The sequence below is a fragment of the Doryrhamphus excisus genome, linkage group LG17 (genome assembly GCF_037039965.1).
Source record: "Doryrhamphus excisus strain RoL-2023G ecotype Guam linkage group LG17, RoL_Dexc_Guam_v1.1, whole genome shotgun sequence".
Classification (NCBI taxonomy): Eukaryota; Metazoa; Chordata; class Actinopteri; order Syngnathiformes; family Syngnathidae; genus Doryrhamphus; species Doryrhamphus excisus.
This window is the reverse complement of record NC_136373.1, coordinates 12,878,002-12,893,086: the sequence shown is the minus strand read 5'-3', so window position 1 is coordinate 12,893,086 and position 15,085 is coordinate 12,878,002. Positions and strand designations below refer to the sequence as shown.

Below are 15,085 nucleotides of genomic sequence, written 5' to 3'. Positions count from 1 at the left end.
TTAATTAGAATTTCGAAAATAGACGTGCCTGCCAGAAATGATGGAAAAAATACTGTAGACAACTAAGAGTGTCATCATTCTAAGTCCATTTCTGAATCAGGTCTGCCAAAATCGCTGACATCACAATTCTAGATAAATACATCACAGACACACTCGGAGTTCAGAAGCTTTAATATCTTCTTATAATATCTTCTTCCTGTAGGTGTGTGGTTCTTCTGATGCTGTACAGACTGACACCAGACTGAAAATGAAACAGAATGGACAGCTGTGAAGCAGGTAGTGTCCTAATACTTTTATCCATATAGTAGATTCTGATTCATTTAGACCCCAGGTTCTTTCAGGGATGAGCAATTCTGATATGGTTTGGAGGCCGTAATGAAATGTACTGTTTATTAGGCCTGTAATCCAATTGGGAGGGTTTTAGGGTGGAAAGGCGGCTGTAGTGATGGCCTCCATGGCAACGATGTCTGAGAGTCGTGTGTGTGTTTAGAAACACATTTGTTGGACTTGAGAGGAGGAGTGGGGGTTTCAAATGGTTGCCTTTTCTCAGGAAAAAAATATTTATCTATCTTTCTATCTATTTTGTGTTTTGCTAATCCTACACAGGGTCAAAGCATTGGTTGGAGGCTATCTCAGCTCTCATACATAGACTACACTAGTGGTTTTCTAAATCACATACCCCTTCAGACATCTGATGAATGAAACATATTTGATATTCATTCATTCATTTTCTACCGCTTTTCCTCACGAGGGTCGCAGGGGGTGCTGGAGCCTATCCCAGCAGTCTTCTACACCCTGGACTGGTGGCCAGCCAATCACAGGGCACATATAGACAAACAACCATTCACACTCACATTCATACCTATGGACAATTTGGAGTCGCTAATTAACCTAGCATGTTTTTGGAATGTGGGAGGAAACCGGAGTACCCACGCATGCACGGGGGAGAAAATGCAAACTCCACACATTGATGGCCGAGGGTGGAATTGAACCCTGGGTCTCCTAGCTGTGAGGTTTGCGCGCTAACCACACGATCGCCGTGCAGCTAACGTCCCTTCGCTATGTCAAATGATGGGACATCCCCACAAAAATATGGAGGTGGAGAGGTCGCATAGCGGGAGAGAACAGCAAAAAAAGACAGTATAAAGGTCTTCAAAGATGGCATCAACCATGTTTACCGTCTGTCGTCATGGGGAACGTGAGATAGAAGTGCTAACGGCGCTAATATGATTAATTTGGAATAAGGTATCTCTTGGTAGTTTTATTCTCTGTTTGGTGAATGTATTTATATTTTGTATTTGTATCTGTATTTAAGTGGTAAGATGTGGTGAACTGTGACTTTGATGCTCTTTTGCTGTTATTTGGTCTGAAATAATCAGTACGATGCTGAACTAAACGTTAATGAAAACAAAGGCACATAATGTACAGAAATCAATTAGGAAATGAATTCAATACAAGGCTTATTACCGAGCCAAATGGAGCGTATATATAGCATGAGATTATGCACCAAGCAAAAATTCACAGCAGTACAGATTACTAGAACATTATTAAAGCTCACTTCTGTGCATTTACACACAGCATTAACATTTGTGAACAGAGACGAGATGAAAGGAAGAATACAAAATACACATCTGTCCGTGCAGTGTCGAGAAAAGTCATATACTATTCTCAATATGCATCACATATTGGTGTGTTCAAGGACCGATTAAAGCCCGGAGAAGTTAAGCAATCCTACTGTTGTCATTGACTTGTAGTATAATTTTCCTATTCTAGTCCTTCACAATAACACCGTTGATAGCATCAATGATGTTACACGGTATTTCTTCTTGTCTTCGCCGGGCGATTGAGCATCATGCCGCAGTCACAGTTCAGTCATATTGCTCCTTGTCCCGCCTCATCACACACACCAAATGAATGTCGTCGCCCCCACAAGTGTGTCAGGTTAAAGATGAACGCTCTTGAGGGCAAGTGCATCTTTATTAGACACTATCAGGAGCTGATCATCACATCCGCAGCCTCGAACACATCCTTGACACAAAGAGCGAGAACAACACAAAATTGAGATATGACATCTTCTTCCAACACCGCTCCATCAATATTATCAACATAAGAGCTCATAAAAAAAAGAATCCCGTGTGCATGTAGGTAAACCGAAGAATTACAGACGTCCGTCGCCACTTTGTGGTTCAAATTTCAGTGCTTTTTGAGACTATTTTTTTCTGATTTTTCAGATTTAATCAGCAGTAGAGCACAGATAAGTTTCAGGAAAATATCTGTTCCCAACTAAAAAAAAAGATGGACATAAATTCATACATCTAAACAACATAAACAAGACATACATTTTTCATATTTGGAACTAGGGGCTTTTTGAGATGATTTTTTCAGATTTAATCAGCAGTAGAGCACAGATAAGTTTCAGGAAAATATCTGTTCCCAACTAAAAAAAAAGATGGACATAAATTCATACATCTAAACAACATAAACAAGACATCAATTTTTCACATTTGGAACTAGGGGCTTTTTGAGACGATTTTTTCAGATTTAATCAGCAGTAGAGCACAGATAAGTTTCAGGAAAATATCTGTTCCCAACTAAAAAAAAAAAAAAAGATTGACACAAATTCAAACATCTAAACAACATAAACAAGTCATACATTTTTCACATTTGGAACTAGGGGCTTTTTGAGACGATTTTTACTGATTTTTCAAGGCATCCAGAATACTGTGTTCCTTGGCTATAAACACACCTACCTACCTTTTCATCAGGGAATAAAAAGTTTGTTTCTACCTTTTTCTGTTTTTTAGTAATCAGCAGTAGAGCACAGATAAGTTTCAGGAAAATATCTGTTCCCAACTAAAAAAAAAAAAAAAGATTGACACAAATTCAAACATCTAAACAACATAAACAAGACATAATTTTTTCACATTTGGAACTAGAGGCTTTTTGAGACGATTTTTACAAATTTTTCAAGGCATCTAGAATACTGTGTTCCTTGGCTATAAACACACCTACCTACCTTTTCATCAGGGAATAAAAAGTTTGTTTCTACCTTTTTCTGTTTTTTAGTAATCAGCAGTAGAGCACAGATAAGTTTCAGGAAAATATCTGTTCCCAACTAAAAAAACAAAAACAAAAATTGACACAATTTCAAACATCTAAACTTAAACAAGACATAAATTTTTCACATTTGGAACTAAACTGTGGGAGTTTGCCCAAAAAATGTCTTTTTTTTTAGCTAATCTGCATAAAACAGACAAGACCACTGGTCATTCATGGCTACCAGATATCCACATATATGTCGATAACAGTGCACACAGACACACACAACTGGTCCCTGAATTTCAATTAACAATTTTGCGTCATGCTGTTGTTACATGTTATTACATGTAACATCAGTCTCTAAAATGAGTCAATTTGTCATTGTCATTAGCTGACAACAATGCAACTAGTACAGTTGCACGTCGGGTGTAATGCTTGCAGTACATTCCAACATGGCAGCCTCCGGTGCATCCATGTAATCAAGTCTGATAGCACCTTTAACTTTCATGATGACTGATTGAAGTGGTAATCAACATGGAGAGTTCACGGAGCTTGTGTGATGTTCCGAGGATCTGACATGACATCATGGATGACAGTGGTTCAAACTCTGGGTTTTGGTGGATTAGAGAAAAATATTTTACCTCGAAATTGTGCTTTTGAGATTTCCTCGGATTGACTCACTAAATATGAAATATGACAAGAAATCCTGCTACACTTTATGTGACACTGTCAGGACTTTGCCTTAAAACAGGGGTCTCAAACTCAATTTACCTGGGGGCCACTGGAGCTAGGGTCTGGGCAAGGCTAGGCCGCATCAGGTTTTCCAAAAAAAACAAAAAAAAAACACATTTATTAAAAACAGAAAAATATACAAACTTTTTCAGTGCTTTGGTTCCGATTTTCTACAATAAAAGCTCTGATAAAACATTCCACTGTTTTCAAATATCTTAATTTTTATTTTTCTGCACAAAATAAGATGAAAAATAAATAAACAAATCAAGAATAAAGAAAATCAATCAGTAATAAATAAATATAACAATAACAATAAAACGGCTAATAATAAAAACTTAAGAAACCACATATAGTTGGTGGGTAGACAAATTATTTTTTTCAGATTAAAATGAACAAAGCATTATTAGAGCCCTGTAGACATGACAAAACACGACTATAGTCACATTTATACTCTTTTTATTTACAACATATTGCGCAACTGCAGGGTCTTGAGACACATGCTAACTCGCAAACTAGAGAGCTAGCGACCTAAACGGTAGCTTCCAAGTTATTTCCTTTAAACTTAAATAGCCAAAAACTTACCACTTCCACACGGATAGGGAGGATAACTATTAACAGTTATTTAAACTTTAACATGAACATTAATCAAACGTAATAATTTTTTCTGGGTACATGATACCATACAGCATCCATATCAAACTTGCGCGGGCCGCGCTAACATTAAACTTTCATATCAAGGCGGGGGCCTCAAACTGGTGTCCTGCGGGCCACATTTGGCCCGCGGGCCGCGTGTTTGACACCCCTACCTTAAAGCATTCAAATTCACTGTCTTCTCACAGCCTCCAGTACCCGGACATTGCTATGGTATGCTGTCATGTTTTAACAAGTGTCACAAGTCTTTGCCATTTCAAGTCGGTGATAACATCTGTTTGTATAATGCCACCTAAAAATGACTGGCCTGATAGCGATCACCGACTTTTGGTCCCAGTGGATATGACAAGTGTGTGACTGATAATGATAAACTGTGCACACAGCAGCACAATACAAAGCATACATAAATTATGCATGCATTGTGAACAACACTTGAACGCATACTTTGTGACCCTTTGTGTCTGCAAACAGCTGTTGAAGAATTCAGTGTCTTATAAACCACACATATCCCTCTGTATCGCTAATGTTTAACCCCCCACTACCATATTCATGGCGAGAAATCAAGTGTCATAGTCTGCTGCCTGTTGCTGTGGAAAAGGCCCACACATCCTTTTTGGCAGGTGCTATTCTGTTAGAGGACAAGATAGCAAGATTGAGCTAAATTAGCATTTTGAATTGACATTCCACTCCATAGCTCGAACATGTTAGCTGTCTACTTGCTTGTTTACGGAGTCCTTTGAGAAATGAATGTGAGATTTTTTAACCAACAATCACGTACAACGTGACCGGAGTCCAGACTTGGAATCAAATGTTCATAAGGGTGCTTGACGATTGATTCTCTGTCAACAGCATCATCGGATTAAACATACTTGGCAGCTGGATGGGACACAGATGCTGCAGTGTTCTAAATGTTATTTCAATTTAAATGAGGGATAGCATAGTTCTCTGTGTTGATGGAGGGTGTCCAATATGTGCTTAGGGCCACGTGTTGAAATATCTTCTTTCTTTTTGGGCTTTTCCCTTCAGGGGTCGCTACAGCAAATCAATCTCCTTCATACAACCCTGTCTTCTGCATCTGTTTCTCTCACACCAACTACCCTCATGTCCTCCTTCACTGCATCCATAAACCTCTTCTTTGGTCTTCCTCTACGCCTCCTAACTAGCAGCTCTAAACGCAGAATCCTTCTACCAATATATTCACTATCTCTCCTCTGGACATGTCCCAACCATCACCATGTAATGTCCCTCTAATGTACTCGTTCCTGATCCTATCCATCCTGGTCACTCTCAATGAGAACTTCAGCATCCTCATTTCTGCTACCTCCAGTTCTGCTTCCTGTCTTTTCTTCAATGGTACTGTCTGTAGACCAGGGGTCTCAAACTCTATTTACCTGGGGGCCACTGGAGCTAGGGTCTGGGCAAGGCTGGGCCGCATCAGGTTTTCAAAAAAAAAAAAAAAAACGCATTTATTAAAAACAGAAAAATATACAAACTTTTTCAGTGCTTTGGTACCATTTTTCATTTTCACATACAGTATAATAAATCAATCCATCTTCACCACCTAGAGGAACTATCTTACTCAAAATGTCTTCTTTTTGCATTTGAAACTCTACTACATGACAGTGTAAAATGTAAATTCTTATAATTTTTCAACTGGTCTTAACATTTTCGGTCAGGAGTGTATGAACAGTATGTAGTTCAGTTTTGACTATGTGGTCTGCTGTAAAGCTTTTGTTGTCCAACCAGGTTGATACCATGACATTTTCCTTAGATAGACCTGTTATTTTCGTGCTTGCACAACAACTATACTTCTGACAAAAATAACTGAAAATTGGAATACAAGTGGCAATTTTGTGTGCAATGACCCAAAATTATTTTTGCCATAGCACAGTGTGTTGGGATACAGTTCATGCTACAAGTTCATGCTACCGTTCATGCTTGTTATGATGTAGGATTCAGTTAAGGTTTTTGTCTCAAAAAGGTAGAAATGTTTGCACTTTGACTGAAATGGTGGTTTTGATATCGGCAGTGAAAGTAAAACTTTTTGTCAACAACTTTTCAAATCTGTCTCCACTTCCAGCTTTTTTCACTCGTCAATGCATGGTCATCTTATCCCTCGTCTTTTTCCGAGCTAAACGGTGCTTCAGTGATTTGAAAAACGGTGTGACCCAGCATCTCACCCTTCTCCTGGGTAACAACAAACCATAACAAAATCTTTGCAACCGCTAACCCAGAGCAGTTTTCTGCTTTTAAAACCATTCTGAATCGATGCGTTTCATGCCTCTTCAAAAAATAGAATCTGTAATTCAAGACAAGCAGAGTCAGATTCTTTTACTTTTTTAGAAAAGAACTGTCGCTCAATTGTACTTGCACTCAGGTTGAAGTTACTGATAAAAGTTTAACAATTGGAGCAGTTTTGGGAGAAAGTATGAAGACAAAAAAAAACACCATCACACTACAGCTCCTTTTACAAAATTTGTTACGGCCATATTCTGTATTGCTCGGAATGAATGCTGAAATGTACTCAGCACTCGTGTACGTTAACAATAATAAACAATATACAGTGTAAAGTCAGACATGCAATTCACTTCCCTAGCACACACGGTCATCCATCTGTATTTGACCTCATGACATATGTCACATTTTTTTTAGACGAGGTTTGTGCATAATTCTCATAGTTTAACGTCATATTTTGTGTATTGGATCACTCACACATTTTCTTATGTACATTTCCCGTCCTCAGCTGCGCTATTGTGGTGTAACTTGGCTTGCCAAACAGTTTTACTATGATCACCCAAGCTGAGGAGCGAAAAATGATAATGTCACGGTGAGCTCGCTAGCTGGCCCAGTGAGGCGAATCTAAAATCTGATTGGCTGGATGGCTCTTGTGATGGCTCTTGTGCCAGGTGTTGAGGATCCCAGAGCCAATGTAGTAAAAAGTATTTCATAATAAACAAAGGGCGCTCACAGGGGAGAAAGACACCAGTGAATAAAGGTCACTGGGAAGCTATAAGTACAAACAAAAGAGGTCAAAGTAGTAAATAAGGATTACAAAGTGGCTCAAGTACTTACAGACAGTAGGCAGCAAAAATACGAGTTACAGGGCATAGAAACAAAAGGTCAGGAGCAAGGCAGGACAAGGCACGCCAAGGAAAACGATCTGACCGGAGAACAGTGGATTTAGAGTGGTATATGAAGGCTTAACGGGTGTTCAGATCAGGAGAACAAGGCAGGAGTCCGCTGCAGTACAGAAAAGAGACAACGGGGGCATCATAACATCCTGATTCTGAAGGCTACGGGTAGATCACAATTGGCAGGACATACAGGAGAAGCTGAATTTGATTGGACAAATAAATTTGCAGTGCAAGACAATATCACAAGAACATACAACGGTACCACATTCACGGGATCATAAAAGAAATAAAATGTGTACTAGTCAAGAGGAATGTACACTATGGAGTACAAATATAAGTGGCCATGAATACTTGCTATACTTAATATATTGCACATGGTTGGAATATTGCACAAAAGAAAAAGGTACTGATTGGTTGCCTTGGTTACAGAGTGTATGCATATACTGGCAGCATGGTATATAGGGTCATTCACACAATAAAACCAGCTCCCTGTGGCTTTAAACTGAGATATGAAGCTTTAAATCAAGGTTTCCCTGGCAGGTTCGAATATAAAAAAAACAAAGTTAACATTTTGCTGTCTTTATCAGTCCAAGTATATTCACAAAGATTATAAATGATTAGAAAATCAGTGAGGACGCGAAATCAAAGTTCTCTTTATACCCCCGCAGATGTGCCGGTGAACAGAAAAACAATTGTCAAGTGGCAGAAGATGATGTCGATAGGTGGATTAGAAGAAAGCTAAACACAAGAGAGACTCCAGAGCTCAGAGATAATTCCCTAATGTGCTTGAGGAGAGGAAGCTGGAATTACAGAGCGGTAGATGAATGAGGTACAGTAACCACAGATTGTATTGTCAACTAGGACTAAATTCAACTCATCAGATGGGTTATTAAAGACTGGAATTGAATGTTCTTAAACACCCATACCCAGAACCAGCACCATATTTTAACACACATAACAAACACAGTAACTGACAACAGCATGCGGTATTTAATAGTCTAATAATATTGAATACAGTCTGAATGTAGCCCATAATGTACAGATCATTAAATCAGATCATATTCATTCATTCATTCATTTTCTACCGCGGGGGTGCTGGAGCCTATCCCAGCAGTCTTCTACACCCTGGACTGGTGGCCAGCCAATCACAGGGCACATATAGACAAACAACCATTCACACTCACATTCATACCTATGGACAATTTGGAGTCGCTAATTAACCTAGCATGTTTTTGGAATGTGGGAGGAAACCGGAGTACCCGGAGAAAACCCACGCATGCACGGGGAGAGCATGCAAACTCAACACAGAGATAGCTGAGGGTGGAATTGAACTCTGGTCTCCTAGCTGTGAGGTCTGAGCGCTAACTCGATCACCATGCAGACCAAGACCAAGGCAAAAGTAGCAAAAAGTATTTCATAATAAACACAAGGCGCTCACAGAGGAGGAACGTATATGAAGGCCTAATGGGTGATTTGTGCAGACCAGGAGAGCAAGGCAGGAGTCCGTTGCAGGAAAGAAAAGAGACAACAGGGACAGCAGATCATGACAGGGTGGAATTGAACCCTTGGTCTCCTAGCTGTGAGGTCTGCGCGCTAACCACTCGACCGCCGTGCCACCCTCAGATCATATTACAGATCATAAATCAATACCAGTGGCGTAATCCATAGTTTACAATAAACTGCATTTAAACCAACGGGAGAGTCAGTCCAGGTCAACTCAATAGTATGCAATGTTCATTTTTCTTTTTCTTTTTTTTTTCTTGTATTTTTCAATCGCGTAGCCTCGAAAAGCCTTTCCACCAAAAGTAACTTTTAGACCTTTTCTAATCTGAAATGGAAAAGATAACTCATGCCAGACAACAGATTATAGGGTCAGTTGGACGTATATTCCAAAATTAAATGGCTAGCCAACCAATGAAAATATTTTTCAAAGAAAGTCCACCGTCTGTGTTTGAATGTGAGTTTAGTGCATTTTTTTATATCAATAACAGATTTAGTTTTTTCTTTTGTCCAATACCTTGTATTGTAATTGCACGTTTTGTGCATTTATTACAACTGCTCAATAGTAAGTACAAGTTTGTGATCCTTCTGGTTGCTGAAATGCTTTGGCATAGAGGTATTTAAATTCTTTGAAATGTTTCATTCCCAGATGTACAAACGGTAGTGTTTGATTAAATATTCTGTCTGAATCCCCCTGTGTTATCATAAATGGAGCCATACTCCTTATCGCCACATGCCAGTCCCCTGCATAAATATTTAGGCCAGAGAGCCGAGGCCAACAGAAGAATACCAATACTATGTCAGCAGACCTTTATTCCACGGGGAAGCATTTTGTGGCCTGTCGCCGTAGAGATGATGGGATTCATTGCAAGAAAATTAACACGGCATTTGTTTTCACCTGGCTTGAAAATGTTTGGATTCACTTTTTATAGATGCTCTACCTCAGGGGTCTCAAACTCAATTTACTTGGGGGCCACTGGAGCTCGGGTCTGGGTGAGACTGGGCCGCATCAGGTTTTTCAAAAAAAACAAAAAAAATTTAAAAACTTTGCTTTGGTTCCAATTTTCTACAAGAAAAGCTCTGATAAAACATTCCACTGTTCTCAAATATCTTACTTTTTATTTTTCTACACAAAATAAGATGAAAAATAAATAAACAAATCAAGTATAAAGAAAATCAATCAATCAGTAATAAATAAATATAATAATAATAATAAAACGGCAAATAATAAAAACTTATTATACCACATATAGTTGGTGGGTAGACAAATTATTTTTTTCAGATTAAAATGAACAAAGCATTATTAGAGCCCTGTAGACATGACAAAACACGACTATAGTCACATTTATACTCTTTTTATTTACAACATATTGCGCAACTGCAGGGTCTTGAGACACATGCTAACTCGCAAACTAGAGAGCTAGCGACCTAAACGGTAGCCTTCAAGTTATTTCCTTTAAACTTAAATAGCCCAAAACTTACCACTTCCACACGGATAAGGAGGATAACTAATAACAGTTATTTAACCTTTAACATGAACATTAATCAAACGTAATAATTTTTTCTGGGTACATGATACCATACAGCATCCATATCAAACTTGCGCGGGGCCACACTAACATTAAACTTTCATATCAAGGCGGGGGCCTCAAACTAGTGTCCTGCGGGCCACATTTGGCCCACGGGCCGCGTGTTTGAGACCCCTGCTCTACCTATTCTAATTTCTGCTGATCAGTGAAATTAAAATAGAAGTAGATCACACAGAATCTGTTGAAATTGTTGGAAATCGGTAAAATTGTTATTTGTTAACATAGAATCAACAGTGCTTCTGCCGATTGCAGCCAAATAGCATAATGTATGATGCCACCTGTGACCCGCCCACAGCAAATTGATCCCACCCTATGTATATGCCCACCACTTCCCAAAGGACAGTTTGGTAAATAAGCTTTGCCAAAGTCAGTCAGCTTCCGATGTGTCTAATATAAGTACTGTAGCTAATACATGCTCTTGATATATGGTATTGGACATGTCAATTGAATGATATTATCAATGTATTTTCTGTATAATTCCAACATTTTTTAAGATTTTCTTCCGGTAAAAATTGCTGTATTGGCACTATTCCTGAGCAAATATAGGAAATAAACCTAAAAAGAGGTTGCCATACGCATTCCTTCACGGCTTGATGCGCAATCCCTGCGTCAGTGAGCCCACGCTGAGCCTGCCAGTTTGTGTTTGTCAGCATGTCGGCAATAATTGAATGTCGCAGAAACATTTATTATACACCATGATTTTCTACAGCCTGTGTAATGTCTTCAATGTAAATGAGTCATTATCATTCTTGCTAATCGGGCAATAAAATACATGGAAATGTCATATGTGGAGCTAATTGCAGTAGCTACTCAATCGAATCTTCGAATACTGGAATCTCCGTTGAGTATCTTTCTGTGCCTGCATGGGATTTTTCTGGGTGCTCCGGTTTCCTCCCACATTCCAAAAACATGCTAGGTTAATTAGCGACTCCAAATTGTCCATAGGTATGAATGTGAGTGTGAATGGTTGTTTGTTTATATAGGCTCCTGGGATAGGCTCCAGCACCCCCGCGACCCTCGTGAGGATAAGCGGTAGAAAATTAATGAATGAATGAGTTTTAGCACAAATCACAAATCGAATAGAGCTAGAATAGGTGCAGATTCTGGAAGAGCTAGACAGTTTTCTGTGTGGGTTATTGTGTGTAGCTGCTCTATAGGAGTTCACAACTCAATACCAGGCACATATACTAAGTCTATATGTGTCCTGTGATTTTTGCTGGTGGCAGGGTGTATCCCGCCTCTCGCCCAAAGACAGCTGGGATAGGCTCCAGCATTTTTTATGCCGCTTATCCTATTATAAGCGGCATTAAAAAATGGGTGGATGGATACCCTTTCATCAAAATAAAAACATAATTACTGGCACATTCCTAGTTTCAACACTAGGGGCAGTGCAGCGATTAAGACTTAATTTTGGGGGAATGTTATATGATATACTACATATTGTGACAATTGTATGTCAATGTTTATGAACAGAATGTAAATAAATCCCACTAAGGAGGCTCGTTAGCACGTTTTAGCAGGCAAACATAGCCTCCATAAACAGTTGAAGTAATAACTGTGCATGGCATCTCATACTGAGACCTGTAATAGTAATATCAACATAACATTTTTTTTAACTAAAGTGAATTATTTTCCTCTTTTTCTTGTTATGCTCTTAATGAGCAACTTGTATTAACAGACAAAAACAACTTCAGCCAGGAACCTCACCAGACGTCACTGCTGGAAGTGAAGGAGCACAGGGGTGCTAACTGAAAATAATCCCCCTCTTTCCCCAATTGCTTTGGCGCCCCCTCCTATAATGCATAACCACTCTTAGTACCTCTGCTTATTAGCATTAGAGCTAAGTGTTCTCAGTAGGGCTTAGCAAAATCACTGAAACAATCTGATATTTTACCAAAGCAAGATGCTAAATTCGGCGAAATTTATTTCCTGCAGCGGACTCCTGCCTTGCTCTCCTGGTCTGCACACATCAGCCATTAGGTCTTCATATACCTCCTCTGTGAGCGCCCTTTGTTTATTATGAAATACTTTTTGCTACTTTTGCCTTGGTCTTGGTTGCATGGTGGTCGAGTGGTTAGCGCTCAGACCTCACAGCTAGGAGACCAGGGTTCAATTCCACCCTCGGCCATCTCTGTGTGGAGTTTGCATGTTCTCCCCGTGCATGCATGGGTTTTCTCCGGGTACTCCGGTTTCCTCCCACATTCCAAAAACATGCTAGGTTAATTGGCGACTCCAAATTGTCCATAGGTATGAATGTGAGTGTGAATGGTTGTTTGTCTATATGTGCCCTGTGATTGGCTGGCCACCAGTCCAGGGTGTTGAAGACTGCTGGGATAGGCTCCAGCACCCCCGCCGACCCTTGTGAGTAAAAGTGGTAGAAAATGAATGAAGATGCTAAATTCATTCCATAAAACTTAATTCAGGCAGAGTATTTTAATAGCCAATAAACTCCCCCGCTTGGACAGGTGTATTGTTTAGATTCATGTGGATGAGAACGACATCTGTTCAAACTGTCTTGTTTTTTTAATGCAAAGTAAGTAAAAAAATATGACAAAACAGATTTGCTCTCTTGTGAAAGCCATCCATCATCCTGAGTATAGACGAACCGAGAGCAAAACTTCGGCAAAACGCTCCCTGATTGGCTGGGACATTTCTATTTAGATTTTGTTAAGATAAACTTGTCACTGTATTTGTATTGTTTTCATAGTGATAGGCATGGGATGGGATATACAGACATATATATTTCTCTTCCTTTGTCCTTATATTTATGGAATGTGAGCTGGGAGCACTGTAAAAACATAATATATATTATTCAAGATATATTTTAGCCCAGCACTTTCATCTGAAAGCAGTACAGCAGGCGCTTGACTAATGAAATAGTGTGTATTAAGAAACAAGAAAGAGCCAAGGAAGCGGATTGAGAATTCAACAAAAATGATTCCGAGCCATCTGTTGTCATTTGAGGAAACTCTACTTGCTGTGGCGGGAGAAGAAGGAGGAGAAGAGGGAGGAGGAGAGTACTCTTCACCAGGTGATGGATTTGAAGCCCAAAAAATACTACATTTTATTTTGGGCAGCAAGAATAAACAGCAGAATCCACAATATGAGTTAAATAAGGTTAGTGATTGGATCTCTTAATCAACACATGAATAGTAATTCTTGAAAAATTATGTTTCCAACTGCATGGTGTGCGAGTGGTTAGCGTGCAGGTCACAAAGCTAGGAGACCCGAGTTCGATTCCAGTTTGTGTGGGTTTTCTCTGGGTACTCCGGTTTCCGCCCACATTCCAAAAACATACAGGATTGGCTGGCAATCAGTCCGGGGGGGACGGTCCTTAAAGGGGGAACCCATTTTGGCACAGTCCAGTCTACCAAATTACCAAATTCGTACACAGAGGTGCACTGGACCAAATTACCAGTGTGTGGGGTGCGCCACTCTCCGCCCCCCCCCCCCCTGCACCACCTTGTGCTGTGCCACCAAATTAAAGCCCTGTAAGTGTTGTTGAGGGCTGCGCGGCGGGGAGTGGTTAGCACGCAGGCCTCATAACTACGAGACCCGAGTTCAATTCCACCCTCTGCTATCTCTGTGTGGAGTTTGCATGTTCTCCCCGTGCATGCGTAGGTTTTCTCCGGGTACTCTGGTTTCCTCCCACATTCCAAAAACATGCTAGGTTAATTAGCGACTCCAAATTGTCCATAGGTATGAATGTGAGTGTGAATGGTTGTTTGTCTATATGTGCCCTGTGATTGGCTGGCCAATAGTATAGTATAGTCACTCTGTTGTCTCTTATAACCCCATCAGGCCTTTCAAAGCTCAGCATTGGAGTTGAGGGTGTGCGGTGCAATTCTAGAGTGTTTTCCCCGTGAGAAACCATGATACTGGTGAGCTATTTTGCTTGTTATCGTCACTAAAGAACAATGGTAATTAAAGTGACAGAAAGTGGGACTGGAAGTGATTATTAAATGATTCCCTGGATAAAATCTGTCTATAGTGTCCCAATTCTAGAAGAACCATTGTGCATTCTTCACAAAGACTGAGTTACCAATACGTGTATGTTTTGTTTTGGCACTCAAATGGTTTGTTTGGTGCACTCTGGTTGTACAATAACCGATACAAGATGCTAAATTCATTCCATAAAACTTAATTCAGGCCTGTCCTATGTCTGCCGCAGGGCCTTCTCCCGGCTGGGCATGCCCGGAACACCTCCCCAAGGAGGTGTCTGGGAGGCATACGGATCTCAATTGGCTCCTATTGATGTGAAAGGGCAGCGACCGCATTACTGCAAATGCTGCGCCGATCCACCTGTCGACCTCACGCTCCGACCTTTCCTCGCTCATTAACAAGACCCTGAGGTACTTGAACTCCTCCACATTTTCTTAGCATATTTTAACAGCAACATAAGGCAAGCTTTATTTTAAGATCTGTAGCAAAGCCTGCTGT

General features: G+C 40.0%; 1 long non-coding RNA gene across 1 annotated transcript; it reads left to right on the top strand.

Moving 5' to 3' along the window:
• Window positions 1-208: 208 nt before the first annotated feature.
• LOC144901984 (uncharacterized) lies at window positions 209-14,503 on the top strand. Its single transcript, XR_013630190.1, has 3 exons — window positions 209-276; window positions 8,225-8,385; window positions 14,447-14,503. It is a non-coding gene; the product is annotated as an uncharacterized LOC144901984 (long non-coding RNA).
• Window positions 14,504-15,085: the final 582 nt, after the last annotated feature.